This window comes from Tiliqua scincoides, chromosome 2 (genome assembly GCF_035046505.1).
Source record: "Tiliqua scincoides isolate rTilSci1 chromosome 2, rTilSci1.hap2, whole genome shotgun sequence".
In the NCBI taxonomy this organism is placed as follows: domain Eukaryota; kingdom Metazoa; phylum Chordata; class Lepidosauria; order Squamata; family Scincidae; genus Tiliqua; species Tiliqua scincoides.
Window position 1 is genome coordinate 34,011,830 of NC_089822.1, and position 17,404 is coordinate 34,029,233.

Genomic DNA, 17,404 nt, shown 5'->3' on the forward strand with positions numbered 1-17,404 from the left:
AAAATATTTGTCATTGAAATCAGTTGGAAAAAAGTCTTTGTTAGCTAGATCATGCCCATTATTAGTAAGACTTGCTTCAGATGGTAGACTAGTGGGTGGCACCAACTGGCTATCTCTGTCCTCCCATCTGCCTCTGCTATTCCTTAGGTGAATGGAGGGAAGAGAGGAACAAAGTGGAAGGGAGATGCATTAGCCTTTGACTTTCCTCTCCTCCACACTTCCTTTTCTGTTTCCTCTCCCTTTATGAATTCAAGGAGTGGTGGAGGCAGCAACTGGTGTGCCATTGTATAAAGGGGGAGGGACAGAACCAGGTACAAGGGCCCTTGAGAGGAATTTTATCAGGGGGTACAAATTCTCTTTTGAGCCTCTTCTCCGTTGGATCATATTTGCATACAATCATTGGATCATAATTTATACTCATTACAATATAAAATTATGTAGGCTTACACAAAATGTGAATGCTAGTCTTCACACAATATATGCAAACATTTTTTGAAATCCCAGGAAATCTCTGACTGGCTCCTACACCCCCTCCTTTTTGACCATGGGCCGGGGTACAATTTACCCTATGCACCCTCCTCTCATGTGGTCTGTCAGGTACTAGGAAGTCTGAGGCCTGCCCTGATTAGTAGCTTTTTTTAAAAGCCTGTGTTGTGATTCCATATTAGGTCCCTTTATTCAAAATATGTATGGTACTTCCTCTGGCTCCTTGATGAAGATTAACCTCTTCCTGCAGTGGCATGGAAAGTGAACACGGGCACATCTTAGAAACACAATACAGATATTAGCACTGTTGAATAACTAACCTGGAAAAGTGTCCTTACTTTTCCATTTACTATCAGCTGGTTGACAAAATAGGGCTAAATATCAATATTTACCTCCCTTAAACGCTCTCAGGGAGATAACCGTTTTAAAAAGATTGTGACCTAGATATATCTGAGCTGATGTTTGTTACCACGCACTAAGCTGCTAAATCCTGATAATGGAAAATGGATCTATCTTGCTTCTGTTGTTTAAGTTTATTTGCACTTTAATTAAATATTGCCAGCCCAGACAAGGGCTGAACAATAAATTCCATTTTTGTCTAACTGTAAATTCTAGCATTTATTATGTGTGCAATAGTAAGCATCATCATTTACTACATGCAAAAGGCCATGTTTATAAGTAATCGCATGACTAAACATCAAAGATGTTTTGGAAAATTTTTCAGTAAGGTAAAACGAAATTAAGAAGAAACATGTGTAAGCAGTTCTGGCTAATGAATGTAGTAGAAGTGAACATGAACAGTGTTATTTATAGATGCTTATTTATTATCTTTGTTAAAACAGCTTGTTCTTTTCAGTAGTGACCAATAAGAGAAACTGACTGCAGCCTGATGCATGATTTTAAAAAATGGAAGCATGGGTTATTTGGACCAACAATTTACTGCGTGTTTTCAGTGTACCGGTTTTTTTAAATGCCATGTGTCAGTTACTTAAGAAAAGTATACTAATTTTAAAGAGAGTGTTCCTTTTGTTTGTGAATTTCTCCCCTTCTTCATACTCACCAACCCATCTCTACAAATTTTTATATAACAACTGTAAGTTTCCTTTTACAGCCATCATTTGTCATGTACAGTGGCTAATTACTTATAATTTCTTTTTTCTTGTATTTCATTTTACAGTATTGGCTTTGTACTTTGCAGGACCCTTTGCCATTCCTGGTGGTCCAGCAGAAGGTTCATTTTTCTGTTGTTACCCTATTTATTTTGTTACCCTATTTATTTTACAATCGTTCGTTAAAATGTAGGTTGAACTTGTTTCTATGTAGTCTAAGAGTATTTCAACTTATTAGTTTCAAGATCTTTAGCAAACCTGAATTTATCCTTATCTGCTCTGATCCAATGATGAGAATCCATGTATGGAACAGACTTGTTCACATGTTTCTTCTGTGGCATAAGTGCAAAATACAGCTACATAAGGGGAAAAGTCATGCATGCACCCCATGCTCTTGCATTATTGAATAGGAGACTGCAGGCCCACTATGGAGTCTTATAGCAGCAGTTAGAAAAGGGGAAAAGGGGCACTATATTGAATTTTGGTGCTTCTGCTATTCTTTACCTTTCTTGAAGGGAGGCTGGCATTCAGCAAGAAGCTTTGCTGCTGAGCCCTCTTAGGCAGTGGAATGGGGGCTGCCAAGAGCTCAGCAGAATTGGTGCAGGCAGCTTTCTGTGGATCATGACATTTCAGTTCATTTATCAGAGCACAACTGTTGTACAGCCCTTACTGATTTGAATAGGGTGTGGGCTAGGATAGGGCTCAAGTTCCTTGTGCTCCATAAAAAAGTAGTTTGTGTAATAGTTGATGAGATGGTAATAATTCTTAAAAATCCTTTAGCATCTGAGCGCTCAGATTGAAATGCCAGATCTTTCCAGTGTACTTTGAGGAACTGGTAAACTCAGCAAGCCTACCCTTTCCAAAGAAGACCTCATTAGCTATCAGTCAACAGTTAGACATGATTGAGGCCATTGATTTCACTCATGGAATCAGGGAGGCTTCCAGGGGCCTTTGTTGGATTATGGTCTTAAAGCCTATAAGCTATCTGCCTCTTACATTACTAGTGGCTTTGTATTACTCTTCCTACATTTCATTTTTGGTTTTTCATTGTACCCCACCCCTAATAATGAACATATATGCATCTGAGTCACCAGTAAGTGTGTTCCATCAGATTAATACCCATGGCCATGGCATGTTTTGTGATTATCTTTTGTCATATGACTGTATTGTTAGCAAGGCATACTGCATGAGGCAATGTGCCTATATGGAAATTAAACATTTTCTGCTCCAAACCTTTCTGGTTTTGTTGTTCATTTCAATCTCAAACACCTGAATAAATGAATTTAAACTTACTTTGCAATGTCTTTATTCCAAACTAAGTTCATCTGCAAACTAAGGAGACATGTTGAGTGCATTTTTAATTAAAGACGTTCTTTGGCATCTTTAATTATGTAGCATCTGAGCAGTCAGTATGACCATTTAAATGCTTCATGCCTCTTAAGTACAGCTTTATCGGCAAGCCCAGCTAGACTGCCCTTTGTGGAGGCAATCAAGCCATTGAGAGAAAAACAACCACAACTTTACTGAAACGGACCAACCTTTAACATAAAGGCCAGCGTGTGTGTGTGTGTGTGTGGAGGGGGGTTAAAGTAAACTATCCGCAGGAGGAATTGGCCTTTCACACAGCTAAGAGAACAGGATATTAGGTGCCAGGCATTAAGCTGGTTACCAGCAGCTGCTCCAGTTGACTGAATGCCTAAACACCCTTATCACAGCTAGTCATTCCTTTCTAAACTACCCCAGTTCTGAAAGAAATCATCCTATCCCTCAGTCCTTAACTTTCCATTGGGATGTTACCCCTCTTTCTGCCCTTCCTTTCACATTGGTCACAAACCAGCATGAGAGGGCAACAACTCCTCTCCCTCCACAACATATTAACACACAATCTAAAACCGCATTCAAAATTATCTAAATAATGGTTACAACCCAACTCCTAGAGTTGAATCCCATCACTTAAAGAACTCAGTCTTGTCTTGGTGAAAGCCCAGTTGCACTATAACCATCTCTATTTTTCAGGCCATTGTCTTAGCAACCTGTCTAGTTAACTTTCTCTATGTCCAATCAACTGCAACAAGATAGTGAGCAGTGTTCCATCTAAGGTGGTCCCTCTAAGGCAGTGTTTAAGAACATAAGAACAGCCCCACTGGATCAGGCCATAGGCCCATCTAGTCCAGTTTCCTGTATCTCACAGCGGCCCACCAAATGCCCCAGGGAGCACACCAGATAACAAGAGACCATCCTAGTGCCCTCCCTTGCATCTGGCATTCTGACATAGCCCATTTCTAAAATGACGAGGTTGCACATACACATCATGGCTTGTAACCCATAATGGATTTTTCCTCCAGAAACTTGTCCAATCCCCTTTTAAAGGCATCCAGGCCAGATGCCGTCACCACATCCTGCAGCAAGGAGTTCCACAGACCAACCACATGCTGAGTAAAGAAATATTTTCTTTTGTCTGTTCTAACTCTCCCAACACTCAATTTTAGTGGATGTCCCCTGGTTCTGGTGTTATGTGAGAGTGTAAAGAGCATCTCTCTATCCACTCTTCCATCCCCTGCATAATTTTGTATGTCTCAATCATGTCCCCCCTCAGGCGTCTTTTTTCTAGGCTGAAGAGGCCCAAAAGCTGTAACCTTTCCTCATAAGGAAGGTGCCCCAGCCCCGTAATCATCTTAGTTGCTCTCTTTTGCACCTTTTCCATTTCCACTATGTCTTTTTTGAGATGCAGCGACCAGAACGGGACACAATACTCCAGGTGTGGCCTTACCATCGATTTGTACAACGGCATTATAATATTAGCCGTTTTGTTCTCAATACCTTTTCTAATGATCCCAAGCATAGAATTGGCCTTCTTTACTGCCGCCGCACACTGGGTTGACACTTTCATTGACCTGTCCACCACCACCCCAAGATCTCTCTCCTGATCTGTCACAGACAGCTCAGAACCCATCAGCCTATATGTGACGTTTTGATTTTTTGCCCTAATGTGCATGACCTTACACTTAGTGACATTGAAACACATCTGCCATTTTGCTACCCATTCTGCCTGTCTGGAGAGATCCTTCTGGAGCTCCTCATAAGAACATAAGAACATAAGAACATAAGAACAGCCCCACTGGATCAGGCCATAGGCCCATCTAGTCCAGCTTCCTGTATCTCACAGCGGCCCACCAAATGCCCCAGGGAGCACACCAGATAACAAGAGACCTCATCCTGGTGCCCTCCCCTACATCTGGCATTCTGACTTAACCCATTTCTAAAATCAGGAGGTTGCGCATACACATCATGGCTTGTACCCCATAATGGATTTTTCCTCCAGAAACTCGTCCAATCCCCTTTTAAAGGCATCTAGGCTAGATGCCAGCACCACATCCTGTGGCAAGGAGTTCCACAGACCGACCACGCGCTGAGTAAAGAAATATTTTCTTTTGTCTGTCCTAACCCGCCCAACACTCAATTTTAGTGGATGTCCCCTGGTTCTGGTATTATGTGAGAGTGTAAAGAGCATCTCCCTATCCACTCTGTCCATCCCCTGCATAATTTTGTATGTCTCAATCATGTCCCCCCTCAAGCGTCTCTTTTCTAGGCTGAAGAGGCCCAAACGCCGTAGCCTTTCCTCATAAGGAAGGTGCCCCAGCCCCGTAATCATCTTAGTCGCTCTCTTTTGCACCTTTTCCATTTCCACTATGTCTTTCTTGAGATGCGGCGACCAGAACTGGACACAATACTCCAGGTGTGGCCTTACCATCGATTTGTACAATGGCATTATAATACTAACCGTTTTGTTCTCAATACCCTTCCTAATGATCCCAAGCATAGAATTGGCCTTCTTCACTGCCGCCGCACATTGGGTCGACACTTTCATCAACCTGTCCACCACCACCCCAAGATCTCTCTCCTGATCTGTCACAGACAGCTCAGAACCCATCAGCCTATATCTAAAGTTTTGATTTTTTGCCCCAATGTGCATGACTTTACACTTACTGACATTGAAGCGCATCTGCCATTTTGCTGCCCATTCTGCCAGTCTGGAGAGATCCTTCTGGAGCTCCTCACAATCACTTCTGTTCTTTACCACTCGGAAAAGTTTGGTGTCGTCTGCAAACTTAGCCACTTCACTGTTCAACCCTGTCTCCAGGTCATTTATGAAGAGGTTGAAAAGCACCGGTCCCAGGACAAATCCTTGGGGCACACCGCTTTTCACCTCTCTCCATTGTGAAAATTGCCCATTGACACCCACTCTCTGCTTCCTGGCCTCCAACCAGTTCTCAATCCACGAGAGGACCTGTCCTCTAATTCCCTGACTGTGGAGTTTTTTCAGTAGCCTTTGGTGAGGGACCGTGTCAAACGCCTTCTGAAAGTCCAGATATATAATGTCCACGGGTTCTCCCAAATCCACATGCCTGTTGACCTTTTCAAAGAATTCTATAAGGTTCGTGAGGCAAGACTTACCCTTACAGAAGCCATGCTGACTCTCCCTTAGCAAGGCCTGTTCATCTATGTGTTTTGAGATCCTATCTTTGATGAGGCATTCCACCATCTTACCCGGTATGGATGTTAGGCTGACCGGCCTATAGTTTCCCGGGTCCCCCCTCTTTCCCTTTTTAAAAATAGGCGTGACATTTGCTATCCTCCAATCTTCTGGCACCGTGGCCGTTTTGAGGGACAAGTTGCATACCTTAGTCAGGAGATCTGCAACTTCATTCTTCAATTCCTTAATAACCCTTGGGTGTATGCCATCAGGGCCCGGTGACTTATTGATCTTTAATTTATCAATGAGGTCTGAAACATCTTCTCTTTTAACCTCTATCTGACTTAACTCCTCGGTCAGGAGGGGCCGTTCGGGCAGCGGTATCTGCCCGAGGTCTTCTGCCGTGAAGACAGATGCAAAGAACTCATTTAATTTCTCTGCCATCTCTAAGTCTCCTTTTATCTCCCCTTTCCCTCCCTCACCATCCAGAGGGCCAACCGCTTCTCTGGCGGGTTTCCTGCTTCTAACATATTTGAAGAAGCTTTTATTATTCCCCTTAATGTTGCTGGCCATGCGTTCCTCATAGTCTCGCTTGGCCTCCCCTATCACCTTCTTACATTTCTTTTGCCACAGTTTATGTTCCTTTTTATTCTCTTCATTAGGGCAAGACTTCCATTTACGGAAGGAAGCTTCCTTGCCCTTCACAGCCTCTCTAACTTGGCTGGTTAGCCATGTGGGCACTCTCCTGGATTTAGTGGAACCCTTCTTTCTTTGCGGTATACACCTCTGCTGGGCCTCTATTACTGTTGTTTTAAGCAGCCTCCATGCACTCTGGAGAGACTGGACTCTTTTTACCCTCCCTTTCAACCTCCTTCTAACCAGCCTCCTCACAATCACTTATGGTCTTCACCATTTGGAAAAGCTTGGTGTCGTCTGCAAACTTTGCCACCTCACTGCTCAACCCTGTCTCCAGATCATTTATGAAGAGGTTGAAAAGCACCGGTCTTGGGGCACACCGCTTTTCACCTCTCTCCATTGTGAAAATTGCCCATTGACACCCACTCTCTGTTTCCTGGTCTTCAACCAGTTCTCAATCCATGAGAGAACCTGTCCTCTAATTCCCTGACTGTGGAGTTTTTTCAGTAGCCTTTGGTGAGGGACCGTGTCGAACGCCTTCTGAAAGTCCAGATATATAATGTCTACGGGTTCTCCTGCATCCGCATACCTGTTGACCTTTTCACAGAATTCTGTAAGTTTTGTGAGGCAAGACTTACCCTTACAGAAGCCATGCTGATTTTCCCTCAGCAAGCCCTGTTTGTCTAAGTGTTTTAAGATTCTATCTTTGATGAGGCATTCCACCGTCTTATCCGGTATAGATGTTAGGCTGACTGGCCTATAGTTTCCCGGGTCCCCCCTCTTTCCCTTTTTAAAGATTAGTGTGACATTTGCTACCCTTCAGTCCTCTGGCACCATGGCTGTTTTGAGGGACAAGTTGCATATTTTAGTCAAGAGATCAACAACTTCATTCTTCAATTTCTTAATAACTCTTGGGTGGATGCCATCAGGGCCCGTTGACTTATTGATCTTTAATTTATCAATGAGGTCTGAAACATCTTCTCTTTTAACCTATATCTGACTCTTTTAACCTCTGTCTGACTTAATTCCTTGTTTCTCAACTAAGTTTCTCAAACTGTGGGTTGGGACCCACCAGGTGGGTCACGATCTATTTTCAGTTGGGTCCCCATTCATTTCAATATTTTATTTTTAATATAGCTTAGGATTGTTAAAAAATTTCCTGCTTGATGATGTCACTTCCAGCCATGACATCACTTCCGGTGGGTCCTGACAGATGCTCATTCTAAAAAGTAGGTCCCAGTGCCAAACATTTGAGAACCACTGCTCTAAGATATGATTAGTGTTCCCGCTAAGGTGAAGAGGCATAGCTGCACACCTCTCAATCAAGCTCCAAGCAGCATGGAGGATGGCAATCCAGATGTCCAATGATGACATGAGACATGAGAACAAAACGGTTAGTATTATAATGCCGTTGTACAAATCTATGGTAAGGCCACACCTGGAGTATTGTGTCCAGTTCTGGTCGCCGCATCTCAAAAAAGACATAGTGGAAATGGAAAAGGTGCAAAAGAGAGCGACTAAGATGATTACGGGGCTGGGGCACCTTCCTTATGAGGAAAGGCTACGGCGTTTGGGCCTCTTCAGCCTAGAAAAGAGACGCTTGAGGGGGGACATGATTGAGACATACAAAATTATGCAGGGGATGGACAGAGTGGATAGGGAGATGCTCTTTACACTCTCACATAATACCAGAACCAGGGGACATCCACTAAAATTGAGTGTTGGGCGGGTTAGGACAGACAAAAGAAAATATTTCTTTACTCAGCGCGTGGTCGGTCTGTGGAACTCCTTGCCACAGGATGTGGTGCTGGCGTCTAGCCTAGACGCCTTTAAAAGGGGATTGGACGAGTTTCTGGAGGAAAAATCCATTATGGGGTACAAGCCATGATGTGTATGCGCAACCTCCTGATTTTAGGAATGGGTTAAGTCAGAATGCCAGATGTAGGGGAGAGCACCAGGATGAGGTCTCTTGTTATCTGGTGTGCTCCCTGGGGCATTTGGTGGGCCGCTGTGAGATACAGGAAGCTGGACTAGATGGGCCTATGGCCTGATCCAGTGGGGCTGTTCTTATGTTCTTATGTTCTTATGACATTATTGCTGAACATTTGGAGGCAGCATTGCGATGCTGTGCAGCTGCTGAAGCAGTCCATGCACTGGTGAGGACCCCTTAGAGGGAATGCTGACTATAAGCCACTTGCTGCACCCAACAAGACAGCAGCTCCATTCACACCAACTTTACATTTTGATGGTCTTTGCCCCTGAGCCAAAGCGACCCCAAGCTTACCACACAACTTTTTGGTCACATGTGCCTGCTCCCACTCTGCCTGCAAACAATAAGTCATCTAGCTAGTGACAGCATTGTTTCCAGGCTTTACATTTAGGCAGCATGCCAAAAATGAAAACACTCGAAGACTGCAGAGTGGACAGAGCAACCCTTTGACAGTCCTCTAACAAAATAAGAACCACCCTACCACAGAGCCTTGGAGAGGGGGGTAAAGGGGGTAATTTGTACCCTGGTCAAAAGGGGGGCCCAGGACCCAAAGGAGGGGCCCCAGAAATTTGCTGGGATCTGACATTTTCCTATCTACTCAGACTTGTTGCCCGTAAGGAATGCTGGGGACAGTATCATGACTGGGGATGCTGGGGACACTACCGACGCCACATGGGTAGGTAGACCTGGGCTCCCAAAGACTTTTCCAGCTGTCTCTACCTTCCCCTCACCCTGCTTCATCACTCCCTGCCCCTATTCTACTTGCCTATTACCACCCTCCCCTGCTCTGTTTCACCCCTCCCCCTTCACAAAGGGGCCCAAAAGAAACTTTGTACCCGCTGATAAAATACCTCTTGGAGGCCCTGCCCTATCCTACCAGCATTGGTGGCCTTCCCTCCTGTTTGGGAGGAGCCATTATCGTTGATCTCCTCCATACCCATACTTCTGGCCCCATACGCATTACATACCCACTTTTAGTTTGTTTACCCAAATACACCATGTCCCACCACAGCTCTCTATCCTTCTAGTCCCATTGCAAACAAGGATTCAAATAAGCTCTCATGGGGAAAAAAAGTTCATCATATTGATGCCAAGCTGGCCCAACAAATGAGTTGAAAGCCTGGATTATGTTCAGATATTTTTGCTAGATTCTATATGAATTCAAAGCAAAGTTCTCATCTAAATAGTGTACCCAGAAAACACTCTGCCTTCGACTATTTGAACTATTTGATCTTCCTGGGTAAGTGGTCAACATCCCATTCTTCACTAGCAGTTTTTTTTCAAGATCCCTACAGTGAAAATAAATCCACGTATTCCCCTTTCCAGATATTTTCCTTAGTAGCTGGGAGATAATGGGCAGGTATTTGCATGTAGATATTGCACTGGCTTTCAGCTGGGGTACCACAACTGCACCCATACTAGGAATCAGCTTCTGCCCAAGTATTGCCAACACTGACTGGCTCTCCAGAGCTCTATAATCTTTTGCTAAACTTCTGGGAGACACCAGGGATTGAACGTGGGACCTTCTGAATGCAAAATAGGCACCCTTTCTTAAGGTGTCCAGGTGTCATTTTTCTGCCTCCAGCCTCTGTTTTTGTGGGGAAATGGAACCACAATTCAAATTGGGTGAGACTGAAGGGTGTCATTTTAATTTTTCATTTCAGGTGCAAAAAAAAAAAAAAAAAAAAAAGTGAGGGCAACAATAAACAATAAGACCAGTGCCAGAAGGGTTCCTCACTGGGTCATCTTCTTTATGCCCTCAAGGACACAGTTGTGCGGTCAAATGTTTTGAACAGAACTGGATGAAACAGGATTGGTCAGTGAAAGCAGTACTTCTCCCTTTCTATCCCTCCCCTCCTCCTCATATGACCTATAATTTTGTCACATCACAAACTACTTGTTCACTTTACACTTCTTGGCTCATAGGCTTGCAGGACGTGTCTGGCTTCGGCTTCAAGGTCAGTTGAACTTGTTCCTGTTTATTCACTACAAACGCTGACATTTAAAATGGGAGGGTTATTATTTAAAATGTATTCAAAGTACCACAGATTGCTACTTTTTGGGAGAGATGAGTTATTAATTTGCATAAGTGCCCAGAAAACTAAGACAGTGAGATCTGTCAGGCCACTGTGCTTTTATTCCAAATGGCAGTACAGAAACAAACATGGTAAATATAGAAAAATAAAACCTGTCTCATAACAACATCTCTACAGGAAACCTGCAGAGCAACCTCTTAAAGCATGTCTATACTGTCCTTAAAGTAGAGAGGGTGAAAATGTTATTATGCATGTTTGTTTTGCTGCTATCAAAGATTCAGGCCGAAGATTCAGTCAGTAACTAGAATTATCCCAGCCTCTCAAGAACTCAGCATCTCTTCCAGCAAAGCTCAACTTTTAGTGAGGACTCTTATGACATTAAAAAAATTCCTCCATATTTCATGACATTTCTGTTCTGTAGGATTGTATTCTATACACCAATCCTAAGCTACACCCCTGCAGTTGTTCTTGTTTTGTGAAATTTTATATCCAAGAACAGCGTAGATCAAAATAATATGGAGTAAATTGTTCATGAACTGGTGTGGTTTAATTGTTTTTAAGACAAAGTGCACATTTTTGAAGTGTCTTTTGCCATGCTGGTTTCAATAATTAAATGCTATACGACATTAAACTACTAGCAAATAGTAATGATTGTATCTATGCCAACACCTGACATTATTATTTGTATGCAATTACATATTATAATTGCACCCAAAATATAGAAGAATAGTATAGATCGAAATTAAGGTTTAATGAATTTTGGAGCAGGACCCAAATTAAACAGAGCAGCATGTCTTCTAGAAACTACACATATAAGATGCATTATTATTTGAAAAAGAGCAAGCTTTTACATTAATGTATTACATATAGTTTGGAGTATTTATTGATGTTACATTTTTCTGCCACAAGCGCAGAAAGAGCAGAACTGTCTTTATCTATAGATATGCTGCTTATTCTTTTAAGAATCTGTGCAGTTTCTAGTTGACCATAAAATTTAGCTACAGCTTAAGGAGAGTTTAAAAAGTCAGTCAGTCACATGGTGCAATTTGATTCTTTCCATGATGGTATTTAACCTACACTCATTTATAAATGGCCATTTTCCTTTCCTGCTGCTTCTCCTCCTCCCTGACAAACAAAATAATTCAAACCTCATGGGCTTCCTAATATTAAGGACAGAGAATAAGAAAGGTGTAAAAAAAGAAGAGTAAGGTATTACTACCACCACAATCATTTCTACATTAGCAGGATCGCTTTCAAACTACTCTACTACCTCAGAATACTAGCTTCTGTGACTTAACATCTGACCAGTTTATAAATTCACTGTACATAATTTGATACCATAAGAACATAAAAGCCAAGGGAACAACTGAACTGAAAAATGCTGCTAATGCAAGGGGCGATAACTTGAGGTCAGCTCTGAAAACTCCTGGTGAAAGTTAAAAGGGGGGGGGCCTTTGGCAGAGCTTAAATTGCAGATAGATGATGTTGTAGATCTGGGTTGCTGGAAGATACATCCCCTAACCTCTAAACTTAAAATGAGTGGGGGGGGGGGGGGAGGCAGAAATGGATTACTCAGCAATGAGAGAAAGTCACTTTGCAAACAGCTAGGATGTCTGGTCTCTGCTAACTTGATATGGGAAGCTCAAGTTATGGAATTTGGCACCTGCTCCCAAAACAGATTATGGGACTTACACTGGTGACCCCTGAACTGAACTGAAATGCTGAAACTGGCTTTCCTTTTGTTCTTGCTGCAAAGTGGCTTAGCCACACTGACCTTGCCAGAGGCTATATTATGTTAATCCTGGTGAGGGCTAGCCTGAAGGATAAACAGATACAACATCCTGTGTATTTCTGTATTGCTTTGCGCTCTCCAATCCCTGAGTGATGGGAAGCCCAGGAGCAGCACTTCAGGGTTTAATTGCTTTCAGATGAGACAGAGAAAGAATAGAAAATGTGCAGCATGTTTGTAATATCTGTATACCTACAAAAATGCAGTGTCATGCAGGAGCAAGCCAATTCCTTGAATGTCAACTAGGCAGCATAGCTTCTACACCTGTTCCAAAAAGGGCAGATGCTTCACCTTACAGCTCCCCCTCCCATCTCTCTCTGTCTCACCTGAATTCAAACAGCAAAATAATCCTTCCAACTGTCTTTCTGTCCTTCACCCAAATTCTGATGGGTATTGTATTTCAAAGATTAGAGCCATCAAAGAACATTCAGTCCTGTACTTAAGGCCTTGCTCACCCACCAAGGTTGTCCAAAGCGAGGGATTCATTCATGTTAAACAAATCATTGAAACTTAGAACAGTTTGGATGTCTATCTACAAAGAGCTGCCCTTCCTTTACCAAGAGAGACCAAAACAAAAATTCCACATATGTTCTGTGGGTGAGCCATGACTTCAGAACAGGTTGCAAGCTGAGCCTTATGAAGTGCTGATGCCATGGTGAATCAGAAGAAAATGCCTCCAGAACAAACATTTTCTCTGTTTTCCTTATATCAAAAATATACAGCTGTGCTTACATGACTTCAAAAACCTTCACAAAGCCCTCATCTGTTATCAGAATGAACTGAACAAATTAAATTAACTTGCACCAGTTTCATGTGCCTACTATTGGCAAGGATGGAGGAGTGATTGGGAAAGGAGGAGGTGAGGAATAGAATGAAGGGCCAAAATATTGGAACTAAAGACAAAGCGGCACAAAAAAAAAATGGCATTGGTCAGAGAAATCACTCCTCTTTATGACTTCCAGCTCCTCTGGTTTCTAAGCTTCTGGCAGACACTGGTCACTTGGCCAAATTTCTGTCCATGTTGATGAAAGCCAGGATTATAAATTTAAAACTGAGCCACTGGGTTACTAGCTTCCAATAGGGGGGAGCATTGGATGGGACCAGTTACTTGAAGATGTTTTGGAGATAGATAGCAGCAGATGTAAATGTCTCTCTTACAGTAGTGCTGTAACTGAGATTGTAGACTGCCATGCTTCCAGCTAGTTCAGAAAAGCTCAGAGACTGAAGGAATGAAACTACCATATCTGGACTTAATACAGATTTGGGTGCCATCAAGGATGAGGCACCCACAAAGGCCTCTAGTTGTATACTTTCCGGAAATCAGTTGGATGAAAAGTGAGTTAAAAATGGAATGAATTGGTGAAATATATTAACAAAAGAACATAAAAAGAGCCCTGCTGGATCAGGCCAAATGCCCATCTGTTCCAGTTTCCTGTACCTCACAGTGGCCCACCAAATGCCTCAGGGAGCACGCAAGACAACAAGACACAACCTGCGTCCTGGTGCCCTCCCTTGCACCTGGCATTCTGAGGTAGCCTACCTCTAAAACCAGGAGCTTGCACACAGCTATCATGATTTACAACTTGTGATGGACTTTTTCTCCAGAAATTCCAATCCCCTCTTAAATGTATCTAGGTGAGATGCCATCACTACTTCCTGTAGCAAGGAGTTCCACATTCTAATTACATGCTGGGTAAAGAAATATTTTCTTTTGTCTGCCTTAACTCACCTAACACTCAATTTTAGTGGATGTGTCCTGGTTCTGGTGTCATGTGAGAGGGAAAAGAGCATCTCTCTATCCGCTCTATCCATCCATCCCCTGCATAATTTTGTATGTCTCAATCATGTCCCCCCTCAGGCACCTCTTTTCTAGACTGAAGAGCCTCAAACGCTGCAGACTTTCCTTGTAAGGGAGGTGCCCCAGCCCAGTAATCATTTTAGTCACTCTCTTCTGCACCTTTTCCATTTCTACTATATCCTTTCTGAGATGTGGCAACCAGAACTGGACACAGTACTCCAGGTGTGGCCTTACCATTGATTTGTACAACGGCATCATAATATTAGCTGTCTTGTTCTCCATACCTCTTCTAATGATCCCAACCATAGAATTAGCCTTCTTCACTGCCGCTGCACATTGGGTCAACACTTTCATCGAGCTGTCCACCAGCACCCCAAGATCTCTCTCCTGATTTGTCACAGACAGCTCAGAACCCATCAGCCTATATGTAAAGTTTTGATTCTTTGCCCCAATTTGCATGGTTTTACATTTTGAGGGCCAACTCTGATTTCCTTTTAAAATCAGAAATCATTCTTTTCCAAAACAAGTTCTCTTATTTTGAAATGGAAATGCCATGTAACAAATCTAAAAGCCTGTTTTGCCAAAAGTTCCACAGGGGGCAAACCCAAGCTTCCAATAGAATACTGCACCCATTGGACACCCTAAGTTTTTCTCCCGGTCTGCCTCACCCTCGGAGCATGTGGGAAACTGCAAACATTTCCCTGCAGCTATTTTCAAGAAACACTGGTGCCATTTTAGTGGGGATGCTGCACGGCGAATCAGGGTTCAAGAACAATCTCAGCAGACTTAGAATTGTGGTTATCTTCAAGCTTTATTCATTGCCAGCAATGGGCTTCTCTTGGTGGTTCAAAATGGGAGACACAGAGTGCTGTGGTAACTCTCAGTGCCTCCAGAGAATAGCAACCTTTCAATAGGTGTCCATTGTTTAAATAGTATTTTGGCCTCTTTGTTTCAAAATCTCACACTCTCATTTGCTAGAAATTATGACATCAGAGTTAGCTCATTTTACAGACATCTGGTTGGCTAGGTTTAACTGACCAATAAGAAAAATAGAAATTTGCATTAAAACATGTCCAGAGGCGGCACTGTTCACCCAATTATTACTGTCTTTGCCTATCTCTGCTTATTCTTCTATTGGCCTGACCTTGACTTCATCTCTTTAACATTCTTAGTACCAGGCTTCATAGGGGCTGTGTGCCAGCACTGTCTAAACTAAGTTTTCTCTTATATGTGTACTTTAGGAGATGTTAGTAAGGTATAGTAGTAAACATATATTTATTCTGTACAGGGAAACTAACTTTTAAATAAATATTTCCTTTTTAGAACTCTTTTCCTATTTATTTTAATTAAACTTAACTTTTTCTGTCAGCTTTTAGAGGCTTCATTAATGTTTTGCTGACCAGTGGACTTTCAAGAATGTTGGCCAATTAGACAACTTCATAGACAATTTATTACCTCATTATTTTGTTCTTATGCAGGTGTTTCTCTTATCTTTAGTTAGCTGAACTTGATTTACAAGTGTCCTCATTAGAGAGTCTATGTCCAGTCTTGTTAGACAAGATTAATGGCTGCTTAGCTCAGACTTTCTTAAAATGATTTAAGTTATGTCTCTTTATTTTATGCATCGTGGTACTAAGAGATAAGTTCTTTAATTATCTCATTTCCTGGCCAGGTGCATCTTTGACTTCTCATTATTTTCAAATCTCCTTATGAGTTATGTTTCAGTTAAAACATTAAACAAGACTTTGAATCTTACAGAATTGGAATGTACTCCAACTAACTTTTATTCTTACAATTAACCTATTAAGATTCACTTAAACTACCATACTTGTATCAACTATACTTTAAAGAATAGCTTCAATAATTATTAAAGCTGTTTTCCTGGTTTAATTATGTCCAAAATGCTCCTTTTGTCCAGTTTGACTTTCAAGCTTTTGGGGGTGTATTCTCTGTTCAGCCTGGCTCCATTTATCAATTCAATTAACTTCCTGACAGCTAGATATTCTGAACTCATCATTCTGGCAGGCTGCTAAGAGCAACACCCTTCAGGACTGCCTGACCAGCTTCCACTCTCTGAAGTTTTCTGACCTTCCCCCTAAATTTGCCTTTGTTTATTTGTGAAATGCTTAAACACTCAGGCTTCTAGCATTTGATATGTTCTAAGCATAACTGTAATCTTTATTTGTTTATTTGGCTAAAAAGGGAAAACTTGTTGAATCACATTCTAACATTCAACTTAGCTTTTCCTATTGCATCCTTTTTAGAAAGAAAAGCCTATTAAAAATGTACAAAATACAACTTTTGCTAATTAGCCACTCATTTTGACATATCAGTTCCTTTGGCAGTTTGCCTGGACATCCCTTAAAACTGGACATTCCTTAGGCAGTGCCTGCTTGAAGCTGAGACCTAGCATTTGATTTTTTCCCTATCATATTACCAATAATTAATCCATTGGTGTATTTAATCCTAGAGAAGCCTAAATGAATTTTATTTCAAACCTTTTCTTCTCCCTGGGTAACTTATTTAAAAGTGGAATTTTCCTGCATTTTAGCTGGGGTCCTCTCTAATTCCTTCAAAAGAACATTTGCTAGCTGTCAAATAACACTTTAATTGGACTGATTTATGGCTAGCTGTACCTTTGGCCTACCTCAAACTGAGAGAGGGCAGAAGTGAATCCTTGCAAGTTTGTCTTATGGGAACATATATATAAGCCTAACTAATTTACTCATAACATTGCATTAATAAACTTTTGCATAAATGATTAGTTTCAGCATAAGTAAACATGAGTAAATATCTAGCATAAGTTGCTTACACTGGCCTGTTGCACAAACAGACCCTCTCAGAGAGAAAGAGAGAGCAAAGTTGCTTTTCTGGGACTGCTTGAGCAACCAAACAGAAGGCTGCTTCTGAGCAAACATACATTTTGGCTTACTTTGGGTATGCTGGACTCTTTAAACATACATCTTCTCCTTACATAACATAACATTTGGTTCATAAGCACTATTCACCATTGATACATCTTGGCATCATACATACATTTGAACAAAACATGACGTTTTACTGTATTTCCTTCTGGCCTTGCCTTA

General features: G+C 41.9%; 1 protein-coding gene across 1 annotated transcript in view; it reads left to right on the forward strand.

The window, feature by feature from the left end:
* The first annotated feature begins 10,548 nt into the window (after positions 1-10,548).
* The window catches only part of CKMT2 (creatine kinase, mitochondrial 2), a 40,953-nt gene continuing 34,097 nt past the window's right edge, over positions 10,549-17,404 (forward strand). Inside the window, exon 1 of the mRNA XM_066616604.1 lies at positions 10,549-10,653. The gene's annotated coding sequence lies outside the window, so the exon portion shown is untranslated. The remainder of the gene's footprint in view (positions 10,654-17,404) is intronic.